Raw genomic sequence first — 15,849 nt, forward strand, 5'->3', positions numbered from 1 at the left:
ATCTATCCAAACTCACGGTTAACAACGTTAGTCGCATTATCCAAGAAGCACGCCATACGTCAGTTACCATAAAGGAGAAGGGCTCCAAACCTTTACGTTTCAAGCAACAGCCACAATTACGAAGGTTAAGATCCGGATGTGAAGGTTAAGATCCGGACGTGTAATGTTAGCGCCTAGCATGTTTTTGTACTAGCCAGCGCTTAGCGTAGTGATAAATTACCGCTAACGTTATGTTTCTACGTGTCAGTCACTGTTACAGTTTTCCTAACGTCGTTGTCAATCTCAGTTTCAAACAAGGATTCAACAGGAGAACTATCCATAGGGCTGAGCGCTATCTACCTTATTCCTAGCCCCCATGATACCTTGCGTGAATTATGGGCGTGACTTCCGACGCGTCCTGTCACAGAAACGGAACCGGCGTTTACCGTGGTACCGGTACGCTAACCGTCTGTAAACTACTAATAAGACACATTAGCCCCTAGCTAACGGGTCTAACCTTTTAGCCGAGCGGTTAGTGATGTCGCCTTGTGGTGCAGTACACCCCGTATCGAATCCCACACCGGGCAAGAAAATAACCGGTTACATTGGTGGCAGCGTTGGGATCCGGAAGTGTGCAGATCCTCAGAAGTCTCTTAGGAGCGCGGGAATAACAAAGCGCGAGGGCGTGCTTCCGGGAGAGGGTGACGACTGTAAACTACTAATAAGACACATTAGCCCCTAGCTAACGGGTCTGACCCTTTAGCCGAGCGGTTAGTGATGTCGCCTTGTGGTGCAGTACACTCCGTATCGAATCCCGCACCGGGCAAGAAAAAAACCGGTTACATTGGTGGCAGCGGTGGGATCCGGAAGTGTGCAGATCCTCAGAAGTCTCTTCGGAGCGCGGGAATAACAAAGCGCGAGGGCGCGCTTCCGGGAGAGGGTGACGACTGTAAACTACTAACTAATAAGACACGTTAGCCCCTAGTTAACGGGTCTGACCCTTTAGTCGAGCGGTTAGTGATGTCGCCTTGTGGTGCAGTACACTCCGTATCGAATCCCGCACCGGGCAAGAAAATAACCGGTTACACGTCTTCCTTAGAGCGATTTGTACGGCGTCTCGTTCATTCGTAAAGATCTAGCCAGCCAAACTAGCTAATGATGTGGGAACACCACCTCACGCAGCTCAAAAAGGGTGAAATAAGAGGAACTTTGCCGTCCGTAATAAATGGTTGGGAAGATGACGTGAAGAAGTGGCCTCGCATCACGTACGGTAGCATTTTTAGCTCTTTTGTTGAGTCCGCTGCCTGTGATGGTAAGGCGATGAGCAATTTAAAAAGCTCGGAGGCGTATCAGTAGTGTAACGTGCATGGATAAGAAGACACGCTGGCCGCTGGCTGGCGGGTCTGACCCTTTAGTCGAGCGGTTAGCGATGCCTCCTGCGGTGCGGGCGACACGGGTTCTCTTCCCGGCCGCGGCAGCTACTGTGGTTGCGCTGTCCCCCGAATTCGCTACAGTATATACACAGCAATAAAATCGGCCGGGTGTTATTTAAGGACGTTGGAAACGACCTTGTCCACCTAAAAGCAGACAGAGAGCTGAGTCAGAGCCTGCACGTATCTCATCATGAGGCCTGGGTGCCAGTATCGGTGACAGGTAACATAGACAGAGAGTTGCTCGTGTATTGCAGGGCCAAGACGCTCTAGTAGTCATGCAGCAGTAATTCTGTGGGAGGTCAGGGAAGTAAAGACATGAAAAATTTGATTTTATTGTGACGTTTTTACAAATAAATCTACTGAACCCGAAAATTGTACTGCGCTTCAATTAACTCACTGCTTAATATGATGTTGTTGTGGCACACAACCTCAAATCTCACAACTAACTATGTACATTTAGTCAAGTACTGTGCTTGAGTACAATTTTGAGGTACTTATACGTTACCTGAGTTTTCACTTTTTATACTATACTATACTATACTATACCTTAGTACGACCTCGACCAACTACAACATTAAAGTTGCCTCATATCATATTAATGCATCAATATGATCCAATAACAATATAATAGAAGTAGCCACTACGCATTATTGAGTACTTTTACTTTTGATTCTTTAAGTACATTTTGTTGCTGATAATTCTGTAATTTTACATTTTGAATGCACCTTTACTTGCAGTGGAGTATTGTTATGCTGTGGTATTGCTACTTTTACTGAAGTAAATGATCTGAGTACTTCTTCCCACACTGTTGGATAATGAACTAAGGTTATTCCATTCAATGTAGGTTGAGGGTGCAGTCAGGCAGGGCAAGACAGGGATGTCATGCACTGATGAGCAAAGGAAGTGGAATTCTGGTGTGAGGAAGAATGTAGGGCTGAGGAAGGTGAACCACATCAACTTTACGTGAACATCTTCAGTGTAACATCTGCAGCAGACAGCGCCCTCTCAGGGGACGGTGTTGTCATGCCACATGTGATGGGTGCTCCTTTGGAGTAGCTGTGGTCCTCCATTGCTGGGTCTGTCCACTGGGTTTGGGCATCATAAAAAGTCTTTGAAATAGGGCCTGGCTCCTCGGAAACCTCCATCTCACCAGACTCATCTGCAGGTAATACATAAAGTGCATAATTAGGTCACAACATTTTTTAAAAAATTATTTAACCTTTATTTATACAGGTAATCCCATTGAGACAACGGGGTCTCATTTTCAAGAGACGACCTGTCCTGGAACAAACATAAACAATACAATACAACACTGAGTTACAGGCGGACAGGTTGATCAGTACAAAACACAAAAAACACGAGATGTATTGCTTCAGTAGTTATCAATTCAAGCAGATGGAAAAGTACACAATGATTGACAGAAATTAAATGTACACAAATGTAAAGTACAATGTTGCGATAATATGAATTAATGATTAGTTCACAATATTATTTGCGAAGGATCTGGAAAGGCAAATAATAATAACAAATTAGGGCTACTTTAAAGAAACAATTTAAACTCTGAGCCTTACTTTTAGCTGTTGTCAGACTATTCTCTGCTGCAAACAAGCACTCTAAACCACGTGGTGTTGTGTGGGGGACTAGGGTTGGCTAATCAGAATCTAACTTGCACACAGACATCAGGATACATAGCCTGGGTTTAATATTTTCATCCCTGTTGGTTAAAACAGGGATGAAATTAGCACCTGCCAGATAAAGGGTAACGTTAAATGTCCATGGCAAGTAAACATTTCAGGTCACCTGCCTGTCACCATGGCAGACAGGTTTTTCTTATACTAATTTTTAAAAACAATGCTTAAGTTAAGAATAGTCAGGGATAGTCAGATTCTGATGAGTCACGTCTCTTCTTGGGTGGCCTCTCGTAACCCAGAAGAAGTGTTGGGTGAGGGTTATCCAGCGTTGGCTTCTTATCAACAAAGTGAAACGATCAAACATAAAGAGTTTGAGGAACTTTTAAATTTAAGTTCTTAAGCCAATTTGTTTTTGCCTCATGGTCTTGTGAGAGGTGATGGAAAGTACCATCGCTGACAGAGACAGTCTGGTTTAGGTTTAGGTTTATGATCGAAGCGCTCCCCTTTAAGCCGCTCTACTACTACTTTCGGCTGCTCCCGTTAGGGGTTGCCACAGCGGATCATCCGTTTCCATCTCTTCCTGTCCTCTGCATGTTCCTCTGTCACACCCGCAACCTGCATGTCCTCCCTCACCACATCCATAAACCTCCTCTTTGGCCTTCCTCTTCTCCTCTTCCCTGGCAGCTCCATATTCAGCATCCTTCTCCCAATATACCTAGCATCTCTCCTCCACACGTCCAAGCCATCTCCATCTTGTCTCTCTTGCTTTGTCTCCAAACCATCCAACCTGAGCTGTCCCTCTAATATACCCGTTCCTTATCCTGTCCTTCTTCGTCACTCCCAGTGAAAATCTTAGCATGTATTCTCATGTACTCATGTATTCTCCTTTATAACAAAAGTTCACTAACTTATAGTTTATAAAAATAATGTTTTAATGTTTAACTGCACTTGCAGCAAGTACAGTATGTATTGTAACAAATATGTGTATTTTCACAGATTGTACTTAGGGATTCCTATCCTGTGCAGCTACAAAGCTGCCAGTGTGCCTGTATGGCAGGTACAGCTTTATGCAAACATGTGGCAGCACTTCTTTACCACACTGCACATTATTCCCAGCTGAAAACCACCTCTGTTCCCCCAACACACCAAGAACTGCACCAACACACCAAGAACCATGGTAACTAACTTTAACATGGTAATTTTATTTTATTTATGGATATTTGTTTGTTTATTGAAAACTTGTTTTTGTTTGAATGCAGGGTGTTAAACCTGGTCTGGTGAATGACATGGTGATTCTTTCAGCCAGACCTCGGGGAAGGAGACTGGTAGAAGACATCAGGTTATTATTATTATCCATCCATTATGCAACCCGCTTATCCTGCGCTCAGGGTCACGGAGATGCTGGAGCCTATCCCAGCAGTCATTGGGCGGCAGACGAGGAGACACCCTGGACAGGCCACCAGTCCATCACAGGGCCGACACACTCACTCACACACACAGCTAGGGACAATTTGGTACGGCCAATTCACCTGACCTACATGTCTCTGGACTGTGGGAGGAAACCGACGCAGACACGGGGAGAACATGCAAACTCCACACAGAGGATGACTCAGGACGACCCCAAAGGTTGGACTACCCCGGGGCTCAAACCCAGGACCTTCTTGCTATGAGGCGACCGCGCTAACCACTGTGCCACCGTGCCACCCTAAATGCATAAGCATTTCTAAATTTATATATATAGTTATATATAGTTATAACTAAACTACACGAGGGTTGTGTTGTAATTCTCAACAGGGCAGCTTATGGTAGAACGAAGTATGAGTAAAATATGAATGACAATATGTATAATCTGCCATAGATACATGTCAATGTATTTATTATTCATAGAATACAGCTATACCTACTTGTGCAACCAACCTTGTGTTGTTGAAATGTGTCTTATAAATAGGCTACGATTACGAGGCCATTACATCTCTGGCTTGAAGTGGAACTCTAATTTAATAATAGTGAGTGTTTGCATCTATTTGTAGAAGTCACTCGTGTGTCTCTTGTTGACCCCGCTGGTTAATCCATTAGTTAACTCCTCAATGGATAAGGGGAAGTCACTGACACTGGATGTAGGGCTAGATTAAATTCAGCATGGAAAAGATTGGGAGACTCAATTCAATTCAATTATGCTTCATTGGCATGACTGCATACATTAGTGTTGCCAAAGCAGGTGACAGTGAATTAGGTTAAGAGAATATTAAATAAAAAAACTTTTTTTTAAAAAACAAATGTAAAAAGGAATAGGTAGAACTGGTAGAAATACAGAATAGTATTTGAACAGTAATTGGAACAGTAATCGACTGTTTTAGTCACTCACTGACCCTTAGGCTATGGCATTTTAACACATATTGTGCCGCAGGGTGTGACCTTTGGCCTTCTCCTAAAATAAGTGGCCATTGTTCTTTCTCATCCAGGAGTAGAACATTTGGAATCTTTGGAATTTTCAAATGTCTCCTGGTATTTTTCTCTTATGTTCTGGAATTTCTCACAATTTAGGAAGTGCATCTCTGTCTCCACCTCACCTGCCGTACAGGGACCACATATTCTTTGCTCTTTTGGTAGCCAAGATGTTGTGTGTCTGCCCTTTTCAGTGGCTAGACTGTGGTCAGTGAGCCTGTACTTGGTAAGGATGTGTCTCTGCTGACTGTCTCTGACAGCGGACAGTCAGTCAGCCAGTTTGTGTTCTCTTTTTAGGGCCCCATAACATTCTCATTTGTGTTGTCATTTGGTTTCTATGTTCCAATGTTCCAAATATGAGTGTTTGCATTGTGTGATGATGTGGTTTACCCTAATCTGTGGTTGTTTAGCAGTGCTAGTCTGAAACTCATCTGTGTCAGTGGTTACGGGGTCAGTTAGTTTCACAACCAGCTGACTGAGAGGACTCTTTCTGGGGTTTAGCTCTTGGATTTGGAAAGCTTTAACTCACTAAGCTGCTCATTCTATCTCAACAACTTTACATCTTCTCCATGTTACAACATACTCCGTAACGGTACAAGTTTATTTGTATAGCCCCAAGTCTGAACTAGTCTCATATGGGCTTTACATTCTAAGTAAATTACAATGGACCTTTGATGAAGTGCACAATAGATATAGCTTTAAATGTAATAATAATCATCTTTATTTATAATAGCACTTTTATAAAACAATGTTACAAAATGCTTTACAAAGAAATGAAACCAGACAAGGCAAAAATAAGACCAAATAAATCTAAAAATAAATAAAAACAAATAAACATTTGTAAAAGCTTTCATAAAAAAATAAAAGTTTTAAGACAAGATTTAAAAGAAGCTAGAGACTCAGTTAGTCTTAGTTCAATAGGAAGAGAGTTCCAAGTTCCATAATGTAGAATAATAATGCTCTAACAGCAAAAGCCTGATCACCCTTTGTGACAAATCGAGACCTGGGAATAACCAGCAGGGCTCCATCTGCAGAGCTTAATGGTCGAGAGGGCATATACCAGGTCAATAAATCAGAAATTATGTAGGAGCAAGACCATTTAAAAGCAGAGGTGGGCAATCTTATCCAGAAAGGGCCGGTGCAGATTTTTGTTCCAACCAAGCAATTACACACCTGATCCCATTAATCAACCAGTAGAGTCTTTGCTGAGGAACTTGATTAGGAGACACAGGTGTGTACCTGCTTGGTTGGAACAAAAACCTGCACCCACACCGGCCCTTTCTGGATAAGAATGCTCACCCCTGATTTAAGGCCTAAACGTGAGCAATAATAGTTCAAATTGATTTTAAAATTTAACAGGGAGCCAGTGTAGGGAGGCAAGCACAGGCGTGATATGGTCAGGCCTCTTTGTCCCAGTAATGAGCCGAGCAGCGGCGTGTTGTACCAACTGCAGATGGTGGGGAGAGCCCTTGCTGATATCAGAATAAAGTGTGTTGCATTAGTCAAGCAAAGAACAGATAAAAGTATGTAACCTTTTGCAGATCAGCAATTGATCAAAATGACATAATTTTGAAGATTACCTTGGGCTGGAGAAAGCATGACTGAACAACATGTTTGATGATCAAAAACCAAGGTTAGCATCGAATATTACCCTAAGATAGCAGCCTGCTTAAGACTACCTGACAGACCACCAAGATTAGTACCAAAAGGGCTGATGGAATTTGGAGGACCGAACAGAATGACCTCAGATTTATTAGATTTAAGAAAATGTTGGGACATCCAGGATTTAATGTCAGAGAGGCAAGTTGTGAGGTTTGCTAGGAAATGTGGGTTTTAGTGGCATGTATAACTGAGTATCGTCAACATAAAAATGGTAAAACACATTGTGATTTTTAGTGACCTGGCCAAGGGGCAGCATGTATACAGAAAACACAAGGGGGCCAAGAACTAAGCCTCGAGACACCACAACTCAACTGGGCCATCGAGGAAGTTGAGTTACCCAAAACAGAAAAAGGTTCTGGTGGTGAAGTAAGAGCCGAGCCCTTCATGCCAACCCAAGTCTAAGTGATGTAAGAGGATGTTGTGATCGACTGTGTCAAAGGCTGCACTTAAGTCTAAAAGAACTCAAATCGAGCAGTCACCTCTGTCTGCAGTAGGTCATTAATGACCTTAACTAGAGCTGTATCGGTACTATGAAGTGCTCTAAAACCAGACTGGAGACTGTTAACACTATTCGTGATCATAAAAGAAATAAATTGAGATGAAATTAATTTCTCCAGAACCTTAGATAAGACTATTTGGAGATTGTTACTTAAGGACAGGGGATCTAAATTAGGTTTTAGCAATGGGTGAACAATGGCATGCTTAAAACTGTCTGGAAAAGAACCAGAGAATTAAGAATTTGCAGAATAATGTCGCCAACAGTTGAAAATACCTCTTTGAGCAGCTTAGTGGGAATTATATGTCTAAGATGTAGGAGGAGGAGGAGTTCATATTGGAGACTGTACTCTAACACTGAAATTGTATTTGGCTGAAACCAGGTAAAAGAGGCAGAATTAACATAGGGAATGGAATGAATGCAAGGGCCAGGCTGGATTTGGGACCTGATATTCTCCAGATTATTTACAAAACAAGTGAGAAATTTTCAGTCAACCCATCGGATTCAAGAAAAAAGGTGGACGGACCTTTAATAACAATCAATTACCCTAAAGAGAACTTTAGGATTGTGATCATTTCTTGATATCTGTTCAGAGTTGTATGCTGGTCTCACATTCTTAACTACCTTCTGGTAAATTAACAGTTGGTTTTTAAGGGTGTTATGTGCTAATTGGACTTGTTGACCTTCCATTGTCGTGCTGATTTTCTACAGAGTGTGATCGTTCAGCCAGGGGAGGTTTGATCTTTGTTTTAAACGTTGCAGTTTGGTCGAGGATAGATAGACACTCTGCTCATCAAGTGAATTATACAGGGCATCTGGATTGAGGGGGGATAGAAGGATTAAAGGATGACTTAAAAGCATCAGAACTTAACTGCAGGGCCAGCGTTGAGAATGTTAGGATAGCGACTAGGAATAGCGAGATGTAGTGGAACTTTGAAAATAACAGCTTTATGGTCAGTTACAGGCATATCCACCAGATGAGTACATGGTCTAAAATGTGACCTTTGGAATGAGTGGCCCCTTTAACAGATTGAATGAGATGAAGTGTCTAAGATTCAAAAAAAATGTGAAGGACAACACACATGAATATTAAAATCACCAAGAATAAGCACCCTGTCATATTTTGGCATGACATTAGTTTTCTTACTTAATGGGGGGGGGGGCTATGAATTAAGATGCAGAGTAAAGGGGGAGGGCCCGTGATTAAAAAACACAACCTCAGAGGAGATAAATTACCAGAAGTGACAGGGTGACAGGATGGCACTAAGACCTAGCCCACCCCCTCTTCCAGAGGGCCAGGGAATATGAAAATATGCAGTATCAGGGGGCCTAGCCTCAATCAGGGGAACAGTGTCCCCTGGGGCCAGCCATGTCTCAGTAATTGTAAAATAAGTCTTGATTAGTAGAAACAATAAAATCATTAATGATACAGTACTTGTTACCAAGAGATCTGACATTCAAGAGGCCAAAATTGTTTGGTTTCAAAACCAATGGGAGTTCAGCATATAGAACTCAAACTGCAGATATTTGCTCCAGATAGTCACAATCAGAATACTTTATTAATCTCCGAGGGGAAATTTGGTCCTATTACAGACACTCATGCTCTAGTAAAGAAAGAAAAAAAGAAGAAAATTGGGAATAATGTGTTGTTATATGGTTTGGAGACAGTGGCACTGATGAAAAGACAGGAGGAGGAACCGGAGGTGGCAGAGTTGAAGATGATAAGATTTTCAGTGGGAGTGATGAAGAAGGACCGGATTAGGAACGAGTATATTAGAGGGACAGCTCAGGTTGGACGGTTTGGAGACAAAGCAAGAGAGGCAAGATTGAGATGGTTTGGACATGTGTGGAAGAGAGATGCTGGGTATATTGGGAGAAGGATGCTGAATATGGAGCTGCCAGGGAAGAGGAGAAGAGGAAGGCCAAAGAGGAGGTTTTTGGATGTGGTGAGAGAGGACATGCAGATGGCTGATGTGACAGAGGAAGAGACAGAGGAACAGGAAGGGATAGGAACGGATGATCCGGTGTGGCGACCCCTAACGGGAGCAGGTGAAAGTAGTAGTAAATATATATTCCTATACACCAAACGAAAGGAGAATTTACAACAATAGAAATAGAAGATAAAATAAGAAATACGTAAACATATGTGCACCATGCTCCAGCATATAACATATTTTCTATGCTGTATTACTGCAGCATGAAACAAACAGCACAAACACCCGACAGGGTAAAATAAGTCTAAGGGCCTGTCTAATGACTATTGACTCAGAATGCCTGACACTCTGGTGGAGGAGTTGTAAAGTTTGATGGCTACAGGCAGGAATGACTTCCTGTGGCGCTCTGTAGTGCATTTCGGCAGAATGAGTCTGTTACTAAACATACTCCTGTGCCCAACCAGTATGTCATGGAGTGGGTGGGAGACTTTGTCCATGATGGTATATAACTTCCAACAGCATCCTCCTCTCAGAAACCGCCACCAGAGTCCGGCTCCACTCCCACAACGTCACCGGCCTTGCGGATCAGTTTGAGCCTGTTTGCATCTGCTACCCTCAACCTGCTGCTCCAACACACAACAACAAACAGGAGAGCACTGGCCACTATGGAGTTATACCACATCTTAAGCTTTGTCTGGGAGATGAAGGACCTCAGCCTCCTCAAAAAGTAGAGACGGCTCTGTCCCTTCTTGTAGAGGCTATCAGTGTTCTTAGCCCAGTCCAGTTTGTCTATATACAGCCTTAGGTACTTGTAAATATTCCAGTGTCCTCATTGACCCCCTGGCTGGAAATGGGTCACTGGTGTCACGTCCCTCCTCAGATCAACAACCAGCTCCTTTGTCTTAGTCACGTTGAGCTGCAGGTGGTTCTGCTCACACCATGTGACAAAGTTCCCACCAGCCTCCTCGCCATTACTGATGCATCTACTATAGCAGAGTTATCAGAGAACTTGTGAAGGTGGCAGGACTCTGTCGTAGTTGAAGTTTGTGGTGTAGAGGTTGAAAAGGTAGACAGAACCGTCCCCCGTGGAGCCCCAGTGTTGCAAGCGCACATACTGTGGTCTACCAGTAAGGTAGTCAACAATCCAGGACACAAGGGGGGCATCTAGTTACATTGCTGTCAGCTTATCAACCAGTAGAGCCGGCCGGATGGTGTTGAAGGAACATGACCCTCACAGTGCTCGCTGGCCTATCCAGGTGGGCGTAGGCGCGGTTAAGCAGGTAAATGATGGCATCCTCAACTCCCAGTCAGGGCTGGTAGGCGAACTGGAGAGGGTCCAAGTGTGGCTTGACCGTAGGCCAAAGCTGCTCCAGGATAAATCTTTCCGGGTTTTCATAAATGTGGGAGGTTAACGATACTGGTCTGTAGTCTTTCGAGTCACTGGGTTGCAGCGTTTTAGGCACAGCGACAAGGCAGGACATCTTCCACAGCACAGGGACCCTTTGAAGTCTAAGGCATGTGTTGAAGACATGGTGAAGCACCTCACATAACGAGGGACACAGGCTTTGAGCATCCCGGGGCTAACACCATCCGGGCCTGCTGTCTTGCTTGCGTGAAGTCTCGTCAACTGTCTTCTGACATGGTCAACTGTGAAGCACACTGAAGGTGTTACAGGTGTGGGGGGGGGGCAGTCGTTAGGTTGGAGAGGGCCATTAGTCCAGGGGATGGGTGTTATGGTTATGTGGTCTGGGTCATCAAGTCTCACCTGTTCCCCATTCCCTGATTGGCATTTCTGCTCATCTGCACCCCATTCACCTGATTGGCTCCCCAGCAGTTATATTCCCCCGGGTTGCCCCGACTCTTCATCGGATCGTTAGACTGACCGTCGCTCCTCAATCCGTTATGGAAAACCGATTTTTTTTACGCATGCGCGAAAATGCCTCTACCTTGTCAGCAGTATGTCAAATCAATTCACGGTAGTGTCTGGGATTTAAACAGAATAATGTTATCTTTGTTATTATTGATTTTGTGATAGATTATACATATATTCACAATATGCATTTTTCTTGTTTTTTTGTTGTAAAGATCGTCTAACTCATGGCGCTAATGAAATAGAAGATTACACACTCCCTTATTTAATAACATCCTCTTCCTGTTTTGATAAAGAATGATATGTGGAGCCCATTTTGTCATCCATTATCAAAAGAGGCTGGTAAAACACACTGCTTCAATAAAGTGATTGTTAAAAAACTGGTGACACGTTATAACTATTAGTAACTACTGTACTCATCATTTGTAAAGCAAGACGCACATCAATGGTTAGTGTGTTAATAGATGTTTTATAAATACTTAATACTGCAAGTCATGATTAATTCATGCACAAATGTACATGTAAATAGTGTGACAATCGTGTACTCCCACTTTGTAAAGGATCTAAAGATCCTTTAGACTTGTGAGTCTCAAGGTGCTGCAGGCCTTTCAGTCTCATGTATAGATGTGTTTTAAGGTGTTGGTAGTCCTCACTATAGATGAGGTCCTACAGAATACTTAACTAGTAACTTCCTGAATTGCAGTATTAATAAGTATTTATGACATCTGTTAACACACTCACTCACCATTGGTGCATGTCTTGCTTTACAAATGATGAATTCAATAGTTACCAATACTCAACTAATGCTTAATTTTAGTTACTACAAAATGTTAAACATTTTAAATTACCCCAACTATTGATTCAGTTATCCAAATTAAATATACATGTATAATATAGATTTGTACAAGTATGAAAATAAATGAATAACTTTTGAACCTGTCACAAACAAGCCTTTAGTTTTGCCAAGTACAACTATACAACACATGTCATATGGTGCATGTGTCAAGAATGACAGAACATACACAGGCCCTGTGCATACAGTAAGATAAAAATACCATCAGCAGGGTCTGGATATATACACAAGCTACTGACAAGAACAGACATTCAGCATTTAAGTTGTACTATGAATACATTTAGAAACGAGTAAAAAGAAAAGATGTGCATTTCTATACAACACTGCTGTGGATGTGAACATGATAGACAGGTGCCAGGTAACAGTAATACTCATGCAACACTGACAATATTCCTTTCAACTAGTAAATATACACAAGTTCACTTATAACCCTCCTGATCAGAAATGAAGGAGCATAGCTTTAACATTCAGGCCTTCTTCATCACCAGGCATAAAACATCCTCGACATCATCTCCCCCTTTTAGATGTATAACAACATGTTAAACACCGTCATATGTTCTTTCAAATGAAACACAAGCTGCCCCCCCCCAAAAAGCAAAAAGACATGTTGTACTTTTTCATCTCAAAACCAACAGTGTCACTTTTTTTCCCCCACGTCCCTAAACACAAGAGCCAATAGGAGAGGATCTGTAGATCACGAGAGCCAATAGGAGAGGATCTGTAGATCACGAGAGCCAATAGGAGAGGATATGTAGTTCACGAGCGCCAGTAGGAGAGGCTCTGTAGATCACGAGAGCCAGTAGGAGGCTCTGTAGATCACGAGAGCCAGTAGGAGAGGATCTGTAGATCACGAGAGCCAGTAGGAGAGGCTCTGTGGATCACGAGAGCCAGTAGGAGGATCTGTAGCTCATGAGAGCCAGTAGGAGAGGCTCTGTAGATCACGACAGCCAGTAGGAGGATTTGTAGCTCATGAGAGCCAGTAGGAGAGGCTCTGTAGATCACGAGAGCCAATAGGAGAGGATCTGTAGATCACGAGAGCCAGTAGGAGAGGCTCTGTAGATCACGAGAGCCAGTAGGAGGATCTGTAGCTCATGAGAGCCAATAGGAGAGGATATGTAGATCACGAGAGTCAGTAGGAGAGGATCTGTAGATCACGAGAGCCAGTAGGAGAGGATATGTAGATCACGAGCGCCAGTAGGAGAGGCTCTGTAGATCACAAGAGCCAGTAGGAGAGGCTCTGTGGATCACGAGAGCCAGTAGGAGGATCTGTAGCTCATGAGAGCCAGTAGGAGAGGCTCTGTAGATCACGAGAGCCAATAGGAGAGGATCTGTAGATCACGAGAGCCAGTAGAGAGGCTCTGTAGATCACGAGAGCCAGTAGGAGGATGTGTAGCTCATGAGAGCCAGTAGGAGAGGCTCTGTAGATCACGAGAGCCAATAGGAGAGGATCTGTAGATCACGAGAGTCAGTAGGAGAGGATCTGTAGCTCATGAGAGCCAGTAGGGGATCTTTGTTTCAGTATGTAGATGGTGGATATTGATGAGTTTGCCCCTCAGTGGAGTGGATGGAGCAGTGCATTAATATGGACCAACTGCTCAAAACATTATTATTCGTTAGATGTTGGTGATAGAAGGCAAAGTAGACACGCTGTTAAGGCCACAGTGAAGTCCCAGTTGGATTGGAAGGTCTTGTTAAGTAAGGCGGAGAAGAGGCCTGGTCCTGTCATGCCTCTCCCATCCTGATTGGTGCTTTAATCCACCTGCGCCCGGGGTCCTGAATGACCCGGATTGCTCGGCTTCACTCAACTTCCCGTCTCCTGCACCCAATCTCCCTGATTGGCCTCCTCCCCTGGGCTGGGTATATACGTCCCTTGGTTGATCTGGCGCTTTGTCGGGTCGTCTCACACTCACCCACTGAGACTCAGACTTTTTGTCACCAGAGTGCCTCGTCTTTTGTGAACTTTCCCTGCGTCCATTCCTGCCGTTTTGTAAGTTTTGCCTCGTCCTGTTTTGTTAGCCCTCCCCACTGTCTGCCCCTGATGTTTTTGTTCCGTTTAATAAAAGAGTTGTCGGAACCAGTTTGCCTCCACCGTCTACACTTGGGTCCTCCTCTCTGCTACAACCATGACAGGTCCACTTCTCCAGTACCTGTTAATCTCACGTTTGAACAGCAGAGAGAATCGCTCTTGCTGCAGGTAGAGCAGGGGTGGGCAATCAAGTTCCTCAGCAAAGACTCTACTGGTTGATTAGTGGGGTCAAGTGTGCAATTGCTTGGTTGGAAAAAAAACTTCACCCACACCGGCCCTTTCTGGATAAGACTGTCCACCCCTGAGCTAGAGTATGATGATAAAAAACGCGAAGCCGAGTTGAAATTGGAGCAAGCAAAGTTATAGCAGCCACACGCCAAGCTGGATTTAATTCAGACAGGCGATTCAGTTATGGACTTCCATATATCTCCTGGTCATTCTCCAGACCGGTTTGATGCCAGCAATTTGCGTCTTGTCCCACCGTTCACTGAACGGGATCCGGACACCTTTCCTCTGTTTGAGCGCGTTGCTGAAGCCAGGCAGTGAGTGGCGTGACGCGGAGCGCACTTTTGTTACTGCAGTGCGTCATGACTGGCAAGGCGCAAGAGGCGTATGCGGCTCTGTGCAGTCGATAGTCGTAGCTATGTTAAAGTGAAGTCCGCTGTGTTGAGGGCGTATGACCTGGCGCCCGAGGCTTACCGGCAGCCGTTTAGGTCATGGAGAAAGGGAGATAAGCAGATGCATGGTGACGTCACTAGGGATCTTGCCACTCATTTTCACCGGTGGTGCGCCGCTTTGGAAGTGGAAACATTTGAGGACTTGGCCGACCTTACTGTGCTAGAAGAGTTCAGAGACTCAGTCCCTGGTTACATAGCCACCCACATTAGTGTGCATAAAGTTGAGACTGCTGCGTGGGCTGCTGTCCTAGCCGACGAGTATGTTTTGATGCACAAAAACGCTTTTGGAGACGTGCGCACTCGCGGGCAGTGTACAGCAGGTGGTTCCGCGAGGCAGGATGGGTGGAGACGGGAGTTCAGTACATGCAAACATGATCGTGGGTCAGGTGGGAAGTTTGATCCCAACGGATTTTGTAAATAATGTCGGGGGAGGGAACACTGGAAGGCAGATTGTCCTGTTCTTAGAGGTAGGGGGCAGGGGAAGGCTGCAGCGTTGGCCGCCTCTGTCCAAATTGGTAATCCTTTTGCGCAGTTTCCGGAACAGATGCAGCTCTGCCGGACCTGATTATACCGATTTCTCACTATAAGAGGGTCATGTCTCACTTGTGGGAAGTCATGTGAAAGTCCCAGTGAAAATCCTGCGGGACACTGGAGCTGTAGATTCTCTCATTTTAGAATCAGTACTTCCTTTTTCTGCCAAGTCCGATACCCGTGATAGTGTCTTGGTACGGGGCATGGACTTAACCACGTTATCTATCCCACTTGATGCTCATGTCTGACCTGGTGAAGGGGGAAGTGGTGGTTGATGCCCGCCCAGCGCTACCGGTGGAGGGGGTTCACCTC

The sequence above is a fragment of the Lampris incognitus genome, chromosome 3 (assembly GCF_029633865.1).
Source record: "Lampris incognitus isolate fLamInc1 chromosome 3, fLamInc1.hap2, whole genome shotgun sequence".
NCBI classification, from domain to species: Eukaryota; Metazoa; Chordata; class Actinopteri; order Lampriformes; family Lampridae; genus Lampris; species Lampris incognitus.